The sequence below is a fragment of the Phalangium opilio genome, unplaced genomic scaffold (genome assembly GCF_054372755.1).
Source record: "Phalangium opilio isolate 3A_F unplaced genomic scaffold, DU_Popi_V2 ptg000088l_1, whole genome shotgun sequence".
Classification (NCBI taxonomy): domain Eukaryota; kingdom Metazoa; phylum Arthropoda; class Arachnida; order Opiliones; family Phalangiidae; genus Phalangium; species Phalangium opilio.
The window spans coordinates 1,294,615-1,304,469 of NW_028324193.1; the positions used below are offsets into that span (position 1 = coordinate 1,294,615).

At 39.9% G+C, this 9,855-nt stretch overlaps 44 non-coding genes across 44 annotated transcripts; all 44 read left to right on the plus strand.

Moving 5' to 3' along the window:
* Positions 1–11: 11 nt before the first annotated feature.
* Positions 12–84, plus strand: TRNAR-ACG (transfer RNA arginine (anticodon ACG)). Its single transcript has one exon. It is a non-coding gene; the product is annotated as a tRNA-Arg (tRNA).
* A 91-nt stretch (positions 85–175) lies between these two features.
* TRNAR-ACG (transfer RNA arginine (anticodon ACG)) lies at positions 176–248 on the plus strand. The gene has a single exon. It is a non-coding gene; the product is annotated as a tRNA-Arg (tRNA).
* An 86-nt stretch (positions 249–334) lies between these two features.
* Positions 335–407, plus strand: TRNAR-UCG (transfer RNA arginine (anticodon UCG)). The gene has a single exon. It is a non-coding gene; the product is annotated as a tRNA-Arg (tRNA).
* A 90-nt stretch (positions 408–497) lies between these two features.
* Positions 498–570, plus strand: TRNAR-ACG (transfer RNA arginine (anticodon ACG)). Its single transcript has one exon. It is a non-coding gene; the product is annotated as a tRNA-Arg (tRNA).
* A 91-nt stretch (positions 571–661) lies between these two features.
* Positions 662–734, plus strand: TRNAR-ACG (transfer RNA arginine (anticodon ACG)). The gene has a single exon. It is a non-coding gene; the product is annotated as a tRNA-Arg (tRNA).
* An 86-nt stretch (positions 735–820) lies between these two features.
* On the plus strand, positions 821–893 carry TRNAR-UCG (transfer RNA arginine (anticodon UCG)). The gene has a single exon. It is a non-coding gene; the product is annotated as a tRNA-Arg (tRNA).
* A 91-nt stretch (positions 894–984) lies between these two features.
* On the plus strand, positions 985–1,057 carry TRNAR-ACG (transfer RNA arginine (anticodon ACG)). The gene has a single exon. It is a non-coding gene; the product is annotated as a tRNA-Arg (tRNA).
* Positions 1,058–1,148: 91 nt separating this feature from the next.
* Positions 1,149–1,221, plus strand: TRNAR-ACG (transfer RNA arginine (anticodon ACG)). The gene has a single exon. It is a non-coding gene; the product is annotated as a tRNA-Arg (tRNA).
* An 86-nt stretch (positions 1,222–1,307) lies between these two features.
* On the plus strand, positions 1,308–1,380 carry TRNAR-UCG (transfer RNA arginine (anticodon UCG)). Its single transcript has one exon. It is a non-coding gene; the product is annotated as a tRNA-Arg (tRNA).
* Positions 1,381–1,471: 91 nt separating this feature from the next.
* TRNAR-ACG (transfer RNA arginine (anticodon ACG)) lies at positions 1,472–1,544 on the plus strand. The gene has a single exon. It is a non-coding gene; the product is annotated as a tRNA-Arg (tRNA).
* Positions 1,545–1,635: 91 nt separating this feature from the next.
* TRNAR-ACG (transfer RNA arginine (anticodon ACG)) lies at positions 1,636–1,708 on the plus strand. Its single transcript has one exon. It is a non-coding gene; the product is annotated as a tRNA-Arg (tRNA).
* A 91-nt stretch (positions 1,709–1,799) lies between these two features.
* TRNAR-ACG (transfer RNA arginine (anticodon ACG)) lies at positions 1,800–1,872 on the plus strand. Its single transcript has one exon. It is a non-coding gene; the product is annotated as a tRNA-Arg (tRNA).
* Positions 1,873–2,449: 577 nt separating this feature from the next.
* TRNAR-ACG (transfer RNA arginine (anticodon ACG)) lies at positions 2,450–2,522 on the plus strand. The gene has a single exon. It is a non-coding gene; the product is annotated as a tRNA-Arg (tRNA).
* A 91-nt stretch (positions 2,523–2,613) lies between these two features.
* Positions 2,614–2,686, plus strand: TRNAR-ACG (transfer RNA arginine (anticodon ACG)). Its single transcript has one exon. It is a non-coding gene; the product is annotated as a tRNA-Arg (tRNA).
* Positions 2,687–2,772: 86 nt separating this feature from the next.
* TRNAR-UCG (transfer RNA arginine (anticodon UCG)) lies at positions 2,773–2,845 on the plus strand. The gene has a single exon. It is a non-coding gene; the product is annotated as a tRNA-Arg (tRNA).
* A 735-nt stretch (positions 2,846–3,580) lies between these two features.
* On the plus strand, positions 3,581–3,653 carry TRNAR-UCG (transfer RNA arginine (anticodon UCG)). Its single transcript has one exon. It is a non-coding gene; the product is annotated as a tRNA-Arg (tRNA).
* A 91-nt stretch (positions 3,654–3,744) lies between these two features.
* TRNAR-UCG (transfer RNA arginine (anticodon UCG)) lies at positions 3,745–3,817 on the plus strand. Its single transcript has one exon. It is a non-coding gene; the product is annotated as a tRNA-Arg (tRNA).
* A 255-nt stretch (positions 3,818–4,072) lies between these two features.
* On the plus strand, positions 4,073–4,145 carry TRNAR-ACG (transfer RNA arginine (anticodon ACG)). The gene has a single exon. It is a non-coding gene; the product is annotated as a tRNA-Arg (tRNA).
* A 91-nt stretch (positions 4,146–4,236) lies between these two features.
* Positions 4,237–4,309, plus strand: TRNAR-ACG (transfer RNA arginine (anticodon ACG)). The gene has a single exon. It is a non-coding gene; the product is annotated as a tRNA-Arg (tRNA).
* Positions 4,310–4,395: 86 nt separating this feature from the next.
* TRNAR-UCG (transfer RNA arginine (anticodon UCG)) lies at positions 4,396–4,468 on the plus strand. Its single transcript has one exon. It is a non-coding gene; the product is annotated as a tRNA-Arg (tRNA).
* A 91-nt stretch (positions 4,469–4,559) lies between these two features.
* TRNAR-ACG (transfer RNA arginine (anticodon ACG)) lies at positions 4,560–4,632 on the plus strand. Its single transcript has one exon. It is a non-coding gene; the product is annotated as a tRNA-Arg (tRNA).
* Positions 4,633–4,723: 91 nt separating this feature from the next.
* Positions 4,724–4,796, plus strand: TRNAR-ACG (transfer RNA arginine (anticodon ACG)). The gene has a single exon. It is a non-coding gene; the product is annotated as a tRNA-Arg (tRNA).
* An 86-nt stretch (positions 4,797–4,882) lies between these two features.
* Positions 4,883–4,955, plus strand: TRNAR-UCG (transfer RNA arginine (anticodon UCG)). Its single transcript has one exon. It is a non-coding gene; the product is annotated as a tRNA-Arg (tRNA).
* A 91-nt stretch (positions 4,956–5,046) lies between these two features.
* TRNAR-ACG (transfer RNA arginine (anticodon ACG)) lies at positions 5,047–5,119 on the plus strand. The gene has a single exon. It is a non-coding gene; the product is annotated as a tRNA-Arg (tRNA).
* Positions 5,120–5,374: 255 nt separating this feature from the next.
* On the plus strand, positions 5,375–5,447 carry TRNAR-ACG (transfer RNA arginine (anticodon ACG)). Its single transcript has one exon. It is a non-coding gene; the product is annotated as a tRNA-Arg (tRNA).
* A 91-nt stretch (positions 5,448–5,538) lies between these two features.
* TRNAR-ACG (transfer RNA arginine (anticodon ACG)) lies at positions 5,539–5,611 on the plus strand. The gene has a single exon. It is a non-coding gene; the product is annotated as a tRNA-Arg (tRNA).
* Positions 5,612–5,697: 86 nt separating this feature from the next.
* Positions 5,698–5,770, plus strand: TRNAR-UCG (transfer RNA arginine (anticodon UCG)). The gene has a single exon. It is a non-coding gene; the product is annotated as a tRNA-Arg (tRNA).
* A 90-nt stretch (positions 5,771–5,860) lies between these two features.
* TRNAR-ACG (transfer RNA arginine (anticodon ACG)) lies at positions 5,861–5,933 on the plus strand. The gene has a single exon. It is a non-coding gene; the product is annotated as a tRNA-Arg (tRNA).
* Positions 5,934–6,024: 91 nt separating this feature from the next.
* On the plus strand, positions 6,025–6,097 carry TRNAR-ACG (transfer RNA arginine (anticodon ACG)). Its single transcript has one exon. It is a non-coding gene; the product is annotated as a tRNA-Arg (tRNA).
* Positions 6,098–6,183: 86 nt separating this feature from the next.
* On the plus strand, positions 6,184–6,256 carry TRNAR-UCG (transfer RNA arginine (anticodon UCG)). The gene has a single exon. It is a non-coding gene; the product is annotated as a tRNA-Arg (tRNA).
* Positions 6,257–6,347: 91 nt separating this feature from the next.
* Positions 6,348–6,420, plus strand: TRNAR-ACG (transfer RNA arginine (anticodon ACG)). Its single transcript has one exon. It is a non-coding gene; the product is annotated as a tRNA-Arg (tRNA).
* Positions 6,421–6,511: 91 nt separating this feature from the next.
* On the plus strand, positions 6,512–6,584 carry TRNAR-ACG (transfer RNA arginine (anticodon ACG)). Its single transcript has one exon. It is a non-coding gene; the product is annotated as a tRNA-Arg (tRNA).
* Positions 6,585–6,670: 86 nt separating this feature from the next.
* On the plus strand, positions 6,671–6,743 carry TRNAR-UCG (transfer RNA arginine (anticodon UCG)). The gene has a single exon. It is a non-coding gene; the product is annotated as a tRNA-Arg (tRNA).
* A 91-nt stretch (positions 6,744–6,834) lies between these two features.
* Positions 6,835–6,907, plus strand: TRNAR-ACG (transfer RNA arginine (anticodon ACG)). The gene has a single exon. It is a non-coding gene; the product is annotated as a tRNA-Arg (tRNA).
* A 91-nt stretch (positions 6,908–6,998) lies between these two features.
* On the plus strand, positions 6,999–7,071 carry TRNAR-ACG (transfer RNA arginine (anticodon ACG)). Its single transcript has one exon. It is a non-coding gene; the product is annotated as a tRNA-Arg (tRNA).
* Positions 7,072–7,162: 91 nt separating this feature from the next.
* Positions 7,163–7,235, plus strand: TRNAR-ACG (transfer RNA arginine (anticodon ACG)). Its single transcript has one exon. It is a non-coding gene; the product is annotated as a tRNA-Arg (tRNA).
* Positions 7,236–7,806: 571 nt separating this feature from the next.
* Positions 7,807–7,879, plus strand: TRNAR-UCG (transfer RNA arginine (anticodon UCG)). The gene has a single exon. It is a non-coding gene; the product is annotated as a tRNA-Arg (tRNA).
* Positions 7,880–7,970: 91 nt separating this feature from the next.
* On the plus strand, positions 7,971–8,043 carry TRNAR-ACG (transfer RNA arginine (anticodon ACG)). Its single transcript has one exon. It is a non-coding gene; the product is annotated as a tRNA-Arg (tRNA).
* Positions 8,044–8,134: 91 nt separating this feature from the next.
* TRNAR-ACG (transfer RNA arginine (anticodon ACG)) lies at positions 8,135–8,207 on the plus strand. The gene has a single exon. It is a non-coding gene; the product is annotated as a tRNA-Arg (tRNA).
* A 91-nt stretch (positions 8,208–8,298) lies between these two features.
* Positions 8,299–8,371, plus strand: TRNAR-ACG (transfer RNA arginine (anticodon ACG)). The gene has a single exon. It is a non-coding gene; the product is annotated as a tRNA-Arg (tRNA).
* An 86-nt stretch (positions 8,372–8,457) lies between these two features.
* Positions 8,458–8,530, plus strand: TRNAR-UCG (transfer RNA arginine (anticodon UCG)). Its single transcript has one exon. It is a non-coding gene; the product is annotated as a tRNA-Arg (tRNA).
* A 735-nt stretch (positions 8,531–9,265) lies between these two features.
* On the plus strand, positions 9,266–9,338 carry TRNAR-UCG (transfer RNA arginine (anticodon UCG)). The gene has a single exon. It is a non-coding gene; the product is annotated as a tRNA-Arg (tRNA).
* Positions 9,339–9,429: 91 nt separating this feature from the next.
* On the plus strand, positions 9,430–9,502 carry TRNAR-UCG (transfer RNA arginine (anticodon UCG)). The gene has a single exon. It is a non-coding gene; the product is annotated as a tRNA-Arg (tRNA).
* Positions 9,503–9,757: 255 nt separating this feature from the next.
* Positions 9,758–9,830, plus strand: TRNAR-ACG (transfer RNA arginine (anticodon ACG)). The gene has a single exon. It is a non-coding gene; the product is annotated as a tRNA-Arg (tRNA).
* The last annotated feature ends 25 nt before the right edge of the window (positions 9,831–9,855 follow it).

Below are 9,855 nucleotides of genomic sequence, written 5' to 3' on the forward strand. Positions count from 1 at the left end.
CAACCTCTAACGGGCTTGTGGCGCAATGGATAACGCGTCTGCCTACGGAGCAGAAGATTCCAGGTTGGAGTCCTGGCAAGCTCGGTGTTAAAATTTAAAGATGATTATTAGAGTATAACGGAAGGGAAATTTATAATATTTCAATGCTTCAATATCATTTTGAGCAATCTCTAACGGGCTTGTGGCGCAATGGATAACGCGTCTGCCTACGGAGCAGAAGATTCCAGGTTCGAGTCCTGGCAAGCTCTTTTTTTATTTTCGTAAAAGATCTTTTATGCGTCATAAAGAATGCATAAATACAATGTTTGGAAACTTTATTTATTATACCAAGCAAGAGCTTGTGGCGTGATGGATAACGCGTCTGCCTTCGAAGCAGAAGATTCCAGGTTCGAGTCCTGGCAAGCTCGGTATTACCATTTAAAGATGATTATTAGAGTATAACGGAAGGGAAATTTATAATATTTCAATGCTTCAATATCATTTTGATGACCTCTAACGGGCTTGTGGCGCAATGGATAACGCGTCTACCTACGGAGCAGAAGATTCCAGGTTCGAGTCCTGGCAAGCTCGGTATTACCATTTAAAGCTGATTATTAGAGTATAACGGAAGGGAAATTTATAATATTTCAATGCTTCAATATCATTTTGATCAATCTCTAACGGGCTTGTGGCGCAATGGATAACGCGTCTTCCTACGGAGCAGAAGATTCCAGGTTCGAGTCCTGGCAAGCTCTTTTTTTATTTTCGTAAAAGATCTTTTATGCGTCATAAAGAATGCATAAATACAATGTTTGGAAATTTTATTTATTATACCAAGCAAGAGCTTGTGGCGTAATGGATAACGCGTCTGCCTTCGAAGCAGAAGATTCCAGGTTCGAGTCCTGGCAAGCTCGGTATTACCATTTAAAGATGATTATTAGAGTGTAACGGAAGGGAAATTTATAATATTTCAATGCTTCAATATCATTTTGATCAACCTCTAACGCGCTTGTGGCGCAATGGATAACGCGTCTGCCTACGGAGCAGAAGATTCTAGGTTCGAGTCCTGGCAAGCTCGGTGTTAAAATTTAAAGATGATTATTAGAGTATAACGGAAGGGAAATTTATAATATTTCAATGCTTCAATATCATTTTGATCAATCTCTAACGGGCTTGTGGCGCAATGGATAACGCGTCTGCCTACGGAGCAGAAGATTCCAGGTTCGAGTCCTGGCAAGCTCTTTTTTTATTTTCGTAAAAGATCTTTTATGCGTCATAAAGAATGCATAAATACAATGTTTGGAAATTTTATTTATTATACCAAGCAAGAGCTTGTGGCGTAATGAATAACGCGTCTGCCTTCGAAGCAGAAGATTCCAGGTTCGAGTCCTGGCAAGCTCGGTATTACCATTTAAAGATGATTATTAGAGTATAGCGGAAGGGAAATTTATAATATTTCAATGCTTCAATATCATTTTGATGAACCTCTAACGGGCTTGTGGCGCAATGGATAACGCGTCTACCTACGGAGCAGAAGATTCCAGGTTCGAGTCCTGGCAAGCTCGGCATTACCATTTAAAGCTGATTATTAGAGTATAACGGAAGGGAAATTTATAATATTTCAATGCTTCAATATCATTTTGATCAACCTCTAACGGGCTTGTGGCGCAATGGATAACGCGTCTGCCTACGGAGCATAAGATCCCAGGTTCGAGTCCTGGCAAGCTCGGCATTAAAATTTAAAGATGGTTATTAGAGTATAACGGAAGGGAAATTTATAATATTTCAATGCTTCAATATCATTTTGAGCAATCTCTAACGGGCTTGTGGCGCAATGGATAACGCGTCTGCCTACGGAGCAGAAGATTCCTGGTTCGAGTCCTGGCAAGCTCTTTTTTATTTTCGTAAAAGATCTTTTATGCGTCATAAAGAATGCATAAATACAATGTTTGGAAATTTTATTTACAATACGAAGCAAGTGCTTGTGGCGTAATGGATAACGCGCCTGCCTTCGAAGCAGAAGATTCCATGTTCGAGTCCTGGCAAGCTCGGTATTACCATTTAAAGCTGATTATTAGAGTATAACGGAAGGGAAATTTATAATATTTCAATGCTTCAATATCATTTTGATCAACCTCTAACAGGCTTGTGGCGCAATGGATAACGCGTCTGTCTACGGAGCATAAGATTCCAGGTTCGAGTCCTGGCAAGCTCGGTATTACCATTTAAAGATGATTATTGGAGTATAACGGAAGGGAAATTTATAATATTGCAATGCTTCAATAGCATTTTGATCAACCTCTAGCGGGCCTGTGGCGCAATGGATAACGCGTCTACCTACGGAGCAGAAGATTCCAGGTTCGAATCCTGGCAAGCTCGGCATTACCATTTAAAGCTGATTATTAGAGTATAACGGAAGGGAAATTTATAATATTTCAATGCTTCAATATCATTTTGATCAACCTCTAACGGGCTTGTGGCGCAATGGATAACGCGTCTGCCTACGGAGCATAAGATTCCAGGTTCGAGTCCTGGCAAGCTCGGCATTAAAATTTAAAGATGGTTATTAGAGTATAACGGAAGGGAAATTTATAATATTTCAATGCTTCAATATCATTTTGATCAATCTCTAACGGGCTTGTGGCGCAATGGATAACGCGTCTGCCTACGGAGAAGAAGATTCCAGGTTCGAGTCCTGGCAAGCTCTTTTTTTATTTTCGTAAAAGATCTTTTATGCGTCATAAAGAATGCATAAATACAATGTTTGGAAATTTAATTTATTATACCAAGCAAGAGCTTGTGGCGTAATGGATAACGCGTCTGCCTTCGAAGCAGAAGATTCCAGGTTCGAGTCCTGGCAAGCTCGGTATTACCATTTAAAGCTGATTATTAGAGTATAACGGAAGGGAAATTTATCATATTGCAATGCTTCAATATCATTTTGATCGACCTCTAACCGCCTTGTGGCGCAATGGATAAGGCGTCTGCCTACGGAGCAGAAGATTCCTGGTTCGAGTCCTGGCAAGCTCTTTTTTATTTTCGTAAAAGATCTTTTATGCGTCATAAAGAATGCATAAATACAATGTTTGGAAATTTTATTTACAATACGAAGCAAGGGCTTGTGGCGTAATGGATAACGCGCCTGCCTTCGAAGCAGAAGATTCCATGTTCGAGTCCTGGCAAGCTCGGTATTACCATTTAAAGCTGATTATTAGAGTATAACGGAAGGGAAATTTATAATATTTCAATGCTTCAATATCATTTTGATCAACCTCTAACAGGCTTGTGGCGCAATGGATAACGCGTCTGTCTACGGAGCATAAGATTCCAGGTTCGAGTCCTGGCAAGCTTGGTATTACCATTTAAAGATGATTATTGGAGTATAACGGAAGGGAAATTTATAATATTGCAATGCTTCAATAGCATTTTGATCAACCTCTAGCGGGCCTGTGGCGCAATGGATAACGCGTTTGCCTACGGAACAGAAGATTCCTGGTTCGAGTCCTGGCAAGCTCTTTTTTATTTTCGTAAAAGATCTTTTATGCGTCATAAAGAATGCATAAATACAATGTTAGGAAATTTTATTTATAATACGAAGCAAGGGCTTGTGGCGTAATGGATAACGCGCCTGCCTTCGAAGCAGAAGATTCCAGGTTCGAGTCCTGGCAAGCTCGGTATTACCATTTAAAGATGATTATTAGAGTATAACGGAAGGGAAATTTATAATATTTCACTGCTTCAGTATCATTTTGATCAACCTCTAACGGGCCTGTGGCGCAATGGATAACGCGTCTGCCTTCGAAGCAGAAGATTCCAGGTTCGAGTCCTGGCAAGCTCGGTATTACCATTTAAAGATGATTATTAGAGTATAACGGAAGAGAAATTTATAATATTTCAATGCTTCAATATCATTTTGATGAACCTCTAACGGGCTTGTGGCGCAATGGATAACGCGTCTACCTACGGAGAGGAAGATTCCAGGTTCGAGTCCTGGCAAGCTCGGCATTACCATTTAAAGCTGATTATTAGAGTATAACGGAAGGGAAATTTATAATATTTCAATGCTTCAATATCATTTTGATCAACCTCTAACGGGCTTGTGGCGCAATGGATAACGCGTCTGCCTACGGAGCATAAGATTCCAGGTTCGAGTCCTGGCAAGCTCGGTATTAAAATTTAAAGATGGTTATTAGAGTATAACGGAAGGGAAATTTATAATATTTCAATGCTTCAATATCATTTTGATCAATCTCTAACGGGCTTGTGGCGCAATGGATAACGCGTCTTCCTACGGAGCAGAAGATTCCAGGTTCGAGTCCTGGCAAGCTCTTTTTTTATTTTCGTAAAAGATCTTTTATGCGTCATAAAGAATGCATAAATACAATGTTTGGAAATTTTATTTATTATACCAAGCAAGAGCTTGTGGCGTAATGGATAACGCGTCTGCCTTCGAAGCAGAAGATTCCAGGTTCGAGTCCTGGCAAGCTCGGTATTACCATTTAAAGATGATTATTAGAGTGTAACGGAAGGGAAATTTATAATATTTCAATGCTTCAATATCATTTTGATCAACCTCTAACGCGCTTGTGGCGCAATGGATAACGCGTCTGCCTACGGAGCAGAAGATTCTAGGTTCGAGTCCTGGCAAGCTCGGTGTTAAAATTTAAAGATGATTATTAGAGTATAACGGAAGGGAAATTTATAATATTTCAATGCTTCAATATCATTTTGAGCAATCTCTAACGGGCTTGTGGCGCAATGGATAACGCGTCTGCCTACGGAGCAGAAGATTCCAGGTTCGAGTCCTGGCAAGCTCTTTTTTTATTTTCGTAAAAGATCTTTTATGCGTCATAAAGAATGCATAAATACAATGTTTGGAAATTTTATTTATTATAACAAGCAAGAGCTTGTGGCGTGATGGATAACGCGTCTGCCTTCGAAGCAGAAGATTCCAGGTTCGAGTCCTGGCAAGCTCGGTATTACCATTTAAAGATGATTATTAGAGTGTAAGGGAAGGGAAATTTATAATATTTCAATGCTTCAATATCATTTTGATCAACCTCTAACGGGCTTGTGGCGCAATGGATAACGCGTCTGCCTACGGAGCAGAAGATTCCAGGTTCGAGTCCTGGCAAGCTCGGCATTACCATTTAAAGCTGATTATTAGAGTATAACGGAAGGGAAATTTATAATATTTCAATGCTTCAATATCATTTTGATCAACCTCTAACGGGCCTGTGGCGCAATGGATAACGCGTCTACCTACGGAGCAGAAGATTCCAGGTTCGAGTCCTGGCAAGCTCGGTATTACCATTTAAAGATGATTATTAGAGTGTAAGGGAAGGGAAATTTATAATATTTCAATGCTTCAATATCATTTTGATCAACCTCTAACGGGCTTGTGGCGCAATGGATAACGCGTCTGCCTACGGAGCAGAAGATTCCAGGTTGGAGTCCTGGCAAGCTCGGTGTTAAAATTTAAAGATGATTATTAGAGTATAACGGAAGGGAAATTTATAATATTTCAATGCTTCAATATCATTTTGAGCAATCTCTAACGGGCTTGTGGCGCAATGGATAACGCGTCTGCCTACGGAGCAGAAGATTCCAGGTTCGAGTCCTGGCAAGCTCTTTTTTTATTTTCGTAAAAGATCTTTTATGCGTCATAAAGAATGCATAAATACAATGTTTGGAAACTTTATTTATTATACCAAGCAAGAGCTTGTGGCGTGATGGATAACGCGTCTGCCTTCGAAGCAGAAGATTCCAGGTTCGAGTCCTGGCAAGCTCGGTATTACCATTTAAAGATGATTATTAGAGTATAACGGAAGGGAAATTTATAATATTTCAATGCTTCAATATCATTTTGATGACCTCTAACGGGCTTGTGGCGCAATGGATAACGCGTCTACCTACGGAGCAGAAGATTCCAGGTTCGAGTCCTGGCAAGCTCGGTATTACCATTTAAAGCTGATTATTAGAGTATAACGGAAGGGAAATTTATAATATTTCAATGCTTCAATATCATTTTGATCAATCTCTAACGGGCTTGTGGCGCAATGGATAACGCGTCTTCCTACGGAGCAGAAGATTCCAGGTTCGAGTCCTGGCAAGCTCTTTTTTTATTTTCGTAAAAGATCTTTTATGCGTCATAAAGAATGCATAAATACAATGTTTGGAAATTTTATTTATTATACCAAGCAAGAGCTTGTGGCGTAATGGATAACGCGTCTGCCTTCGAAGCAGAAGATTCCAGGTTCGAGTCCTGGCAAGCTCGGTATTACCATTTAAAGATGATTATTAGAGTGTAACGGAAGGGAAATTTATAATATTTCAATGCTTCAATATCATTTTGATCAACCTCTAACGCGCTTGTGGCGCAATGGATAACGCGTCTGCCTACGGAGCAGAAGATTCTAGGTTCGAGTCCTGGCAAGCTCGGTGTTAAAATTTAAAGATGATTATTAGAGTATAACGGAAGGGAAATTTATAATATTTCAATGCTTCAATATCATTTTGATCAATCTCTAACGGGCTTGTGGCGCAATGGATAACGCGTCTGCCTACGGAGCAGAAGATTCCAGGTTCGAGTCCTGGCAAGCTCTTTTTTTATTTTCGTAAAAGATCTTTTATGCGTCATAAAGAATGCATAAATACAATGTTTGGAAATTTTATTTATTATACCAAGCAAGAGCTTGTGGCGTAATGAATAACGCGTCTGCCTTCGAAGCAGAAGATTCCAGGTTCGAGTCCTGGCAAGCTCGGTATTACCATTTAAAGATGATTATTAGAGTATAGCGGAAGGGAAATTTATAATATTTCAATGCTTCAATATCATTTTGATGAACCTCTAACGGGCTTGTGGCGCAATGGATAACGCGTCTACCTACGGAGCAGAAGATTCCAGGTTCGAGTCCTGGCAAGCTCGGCATTACCATTTAAAGCTGATTATTAGAGTATAACGGAAGGGAAATTTATAATATTTCAATGCTTCAATATCATTTTGATCAACCTCTAACGGGCTTGTGGCGCAATGGATAACGCGTCTGCCTACGGAGCATAAGATCCCAGGTTCGAGTCCTGGCAAGCTCGGCATTAAAATTTAAAGATGGTTATTAGAGTATAACGGAAGGGAAATTTATAATATTTCAATGCTTCAATATCATTTTGAGCAATCTCTAACGGGCTTGTGGCGCAATGGATAACGCGTCTGCCTACGGAGCAGAAGATTCCTGGTTCGAGTCCTGGCAAGCTCTTTTTTATTTTCGTAAAAGATCTTTTATGCGTCATAAAGAATGCATAAATACAATGTTTGGAAATTTTATTTACAATACGAAGCAAGTGCTTGTGGCGTAATGGATAACGCGCCTGCCTTCGAAGCAGAAGATTCCATGTTCGAGTCCTGGCAAGCTCGGTATTACCATTTAAAGCTGATTATTAGAGTATAACGGAAGGGAAATTTATAATATTTCAATGCTTCAATATCATTTTGATCAACCTCTATCAGGCTTGTGGCGCAATGGATAACGCGTCTGTCTACGGAGCATAAGATTCCAGGTTCGAGTCCTGGCAAGCTCGGTATTACCATTTAAAGATGATTATTGGAGTATAACGGAAGGGAAATTTATAATATTGCAATGCTTCAATAGCATTTTGATCAACCTCTAGCGGGCCTGTGGCGCAATGGATAACGCGTTTGCCTACGGAACAGAAGATTCCTGGTTCGAGTCCTGGCAAGCTCTTTTTTATTTTCGTAAAAGATCTTTTATGCGTCATAAAGAATGCATAAATACAATGTTAGGAAATTTTATTTATAATACGAAGCAAGGGCTTGTGGCGTAATGGATAACGCGTCTGCCTTCGAAGCAGAAGATTCCAGGTTCGAGTCCTGGCAAGCTCGGTATTACCATTTAAAGATGATTATTAGAGTATAACGGAAGGGAAATTTATAATATTTCAATGCTTCAATATCATTTTGATGAACCTCTAACGGGCTTGTGGCGCAATGGATAACGCGTCTACCTACGGAGCAGAAGATTCCAGGTTCGAATCCTGGCAAGCTCGGCATTACCATTTAAAGCTGATTATTAGAGTATAACGGAAGGGAAATTTATAATATTTCAATGCTTCAATATCATTTTGATCAACCTCTAACGGGCTTGTGGCGCAATGGATAACGCGTCTGCCTACGGAGCATAAGATTCCAGGTTCGAGTCCTGGCAAGCTCGGCATTAAAATTTAAAGATGGTTATTAGAGTATAACGGAAGGGAAATTTATAATATTTCAATGCTTCAATATCATTTTGATCAATCTCTAACGGGCTTGTGGCGCAATGGATAACGCGTCTGCCTACGGAGAAGAAGATTCCAGGTTCGAGTCCTGGCAAGCTCTTTTTTTATTTTCGTAAAAGATCTTTTATGCGTCATAAAGAATGCATAAATACAATGTTTGGAAATTTAATTTATTATACCAAGCAAGAGCTTGTGGCGTAATGGATAACGCGTCTGCCTTCGAAGCAGAAGATTCCAGGTTCGAGTCCTGGCAAGCTCGGTATTACCATTTAAAGCTGATTATTAGAGTATAACGGAAGGGAAATTTATCATATTGCAATGCTTCAATATCATTTTGATCGACCTCTAACCGCCTTGTGGCGCAATGGATAAGGCGTCTGCCTACGGAGCAGAAGATTCCTGGTTCGAGTCCTGGCAAGCTCTTTTTTATTTTCGTAAAAGATCTTTTATGCGTCATAAAGAATGCATAAATACAATGTTTGGAAATTTTATTTACAATACGAAGCAAGGGCTTGTGGCGTAATGGATAACGCGCCTGCCTTCGAAGCAGAAGATTCCATGTTCGAGTCCTGGCAAGCTCGGTATTACCATTTAAAGCTGATTATTAGAGTATAACGGAAGGGAAATTTATAATATTTCAATGCTTCAATATCATTTTGATCAACCTCTAACAGGCTTGTGGCGCAATGGATAACGCGTCTGTCTACGGAGCATAAGATTCCAGGTTCGAGTCCTGGCAAGCTTGGTATTACCATTTAAAGATGATTATTGGAGTATAACGGAAGGGAAATTTATAATATTGCAATGCTTCAATAGCATTTTGATCAACCTCTAGCGGGCCTGTGGCGCAATGGATAACGCGTTTGCCTACGGAACAGAAGATTCCTGGTTCGAGTCCTGGCAAGCTCTTTTTTATTTTCGTAAAAGATCTTTTATGCGTCATAAAGAATGCATAAATACAATGTTAGGAAATTTTATTTATAATACGAAGCAAGGGCTTGTGGCGTAATGGATAACGCGCCTGCCTTCGAAGCAGAAGATTCCAGGTTCGAGTCCTGGCAAGCTCGGTATTACCATTTAAAGATGATTATTAGAGTATAACGGAAGGGAAATTTATAATATTTCACTGCTTCAGTATCATTTTGATCAACCTCTAACGGGCCTGTGGCGCAATGGATAACGCGTCTGCCTTCGAAGCAGAAGATTCCAGGTTCGAGTCCTGGCAAGCTCGGTATTACCATTTAAAGATGATTATTAGAGTATAACGGAAGAGAAATTTATAATATTTCAATGCTTCAATATCATTTTGATGAACCTCTAACGGGCTTGTGGCGCAATGGATAACGCGTCTACCTACGGAGAGGAAGATTCCAGGTTCGAGTCCTGGCAAGCTCGGCATTACCATTTAAAGCTGATTATTAGAGTATAACGGAAGGGAAATTTATAATATTTCAATGCTTCAATATCATTTTGATCAACCTCTAACGGGCTTGTGGCGCAATGGATAACGCGTCTGCCTACGGAGCATAAGATTCCAGGTTCGAGTCCTGGCAAGCTCGGTATTAAAATTTAAAGATGGTTATT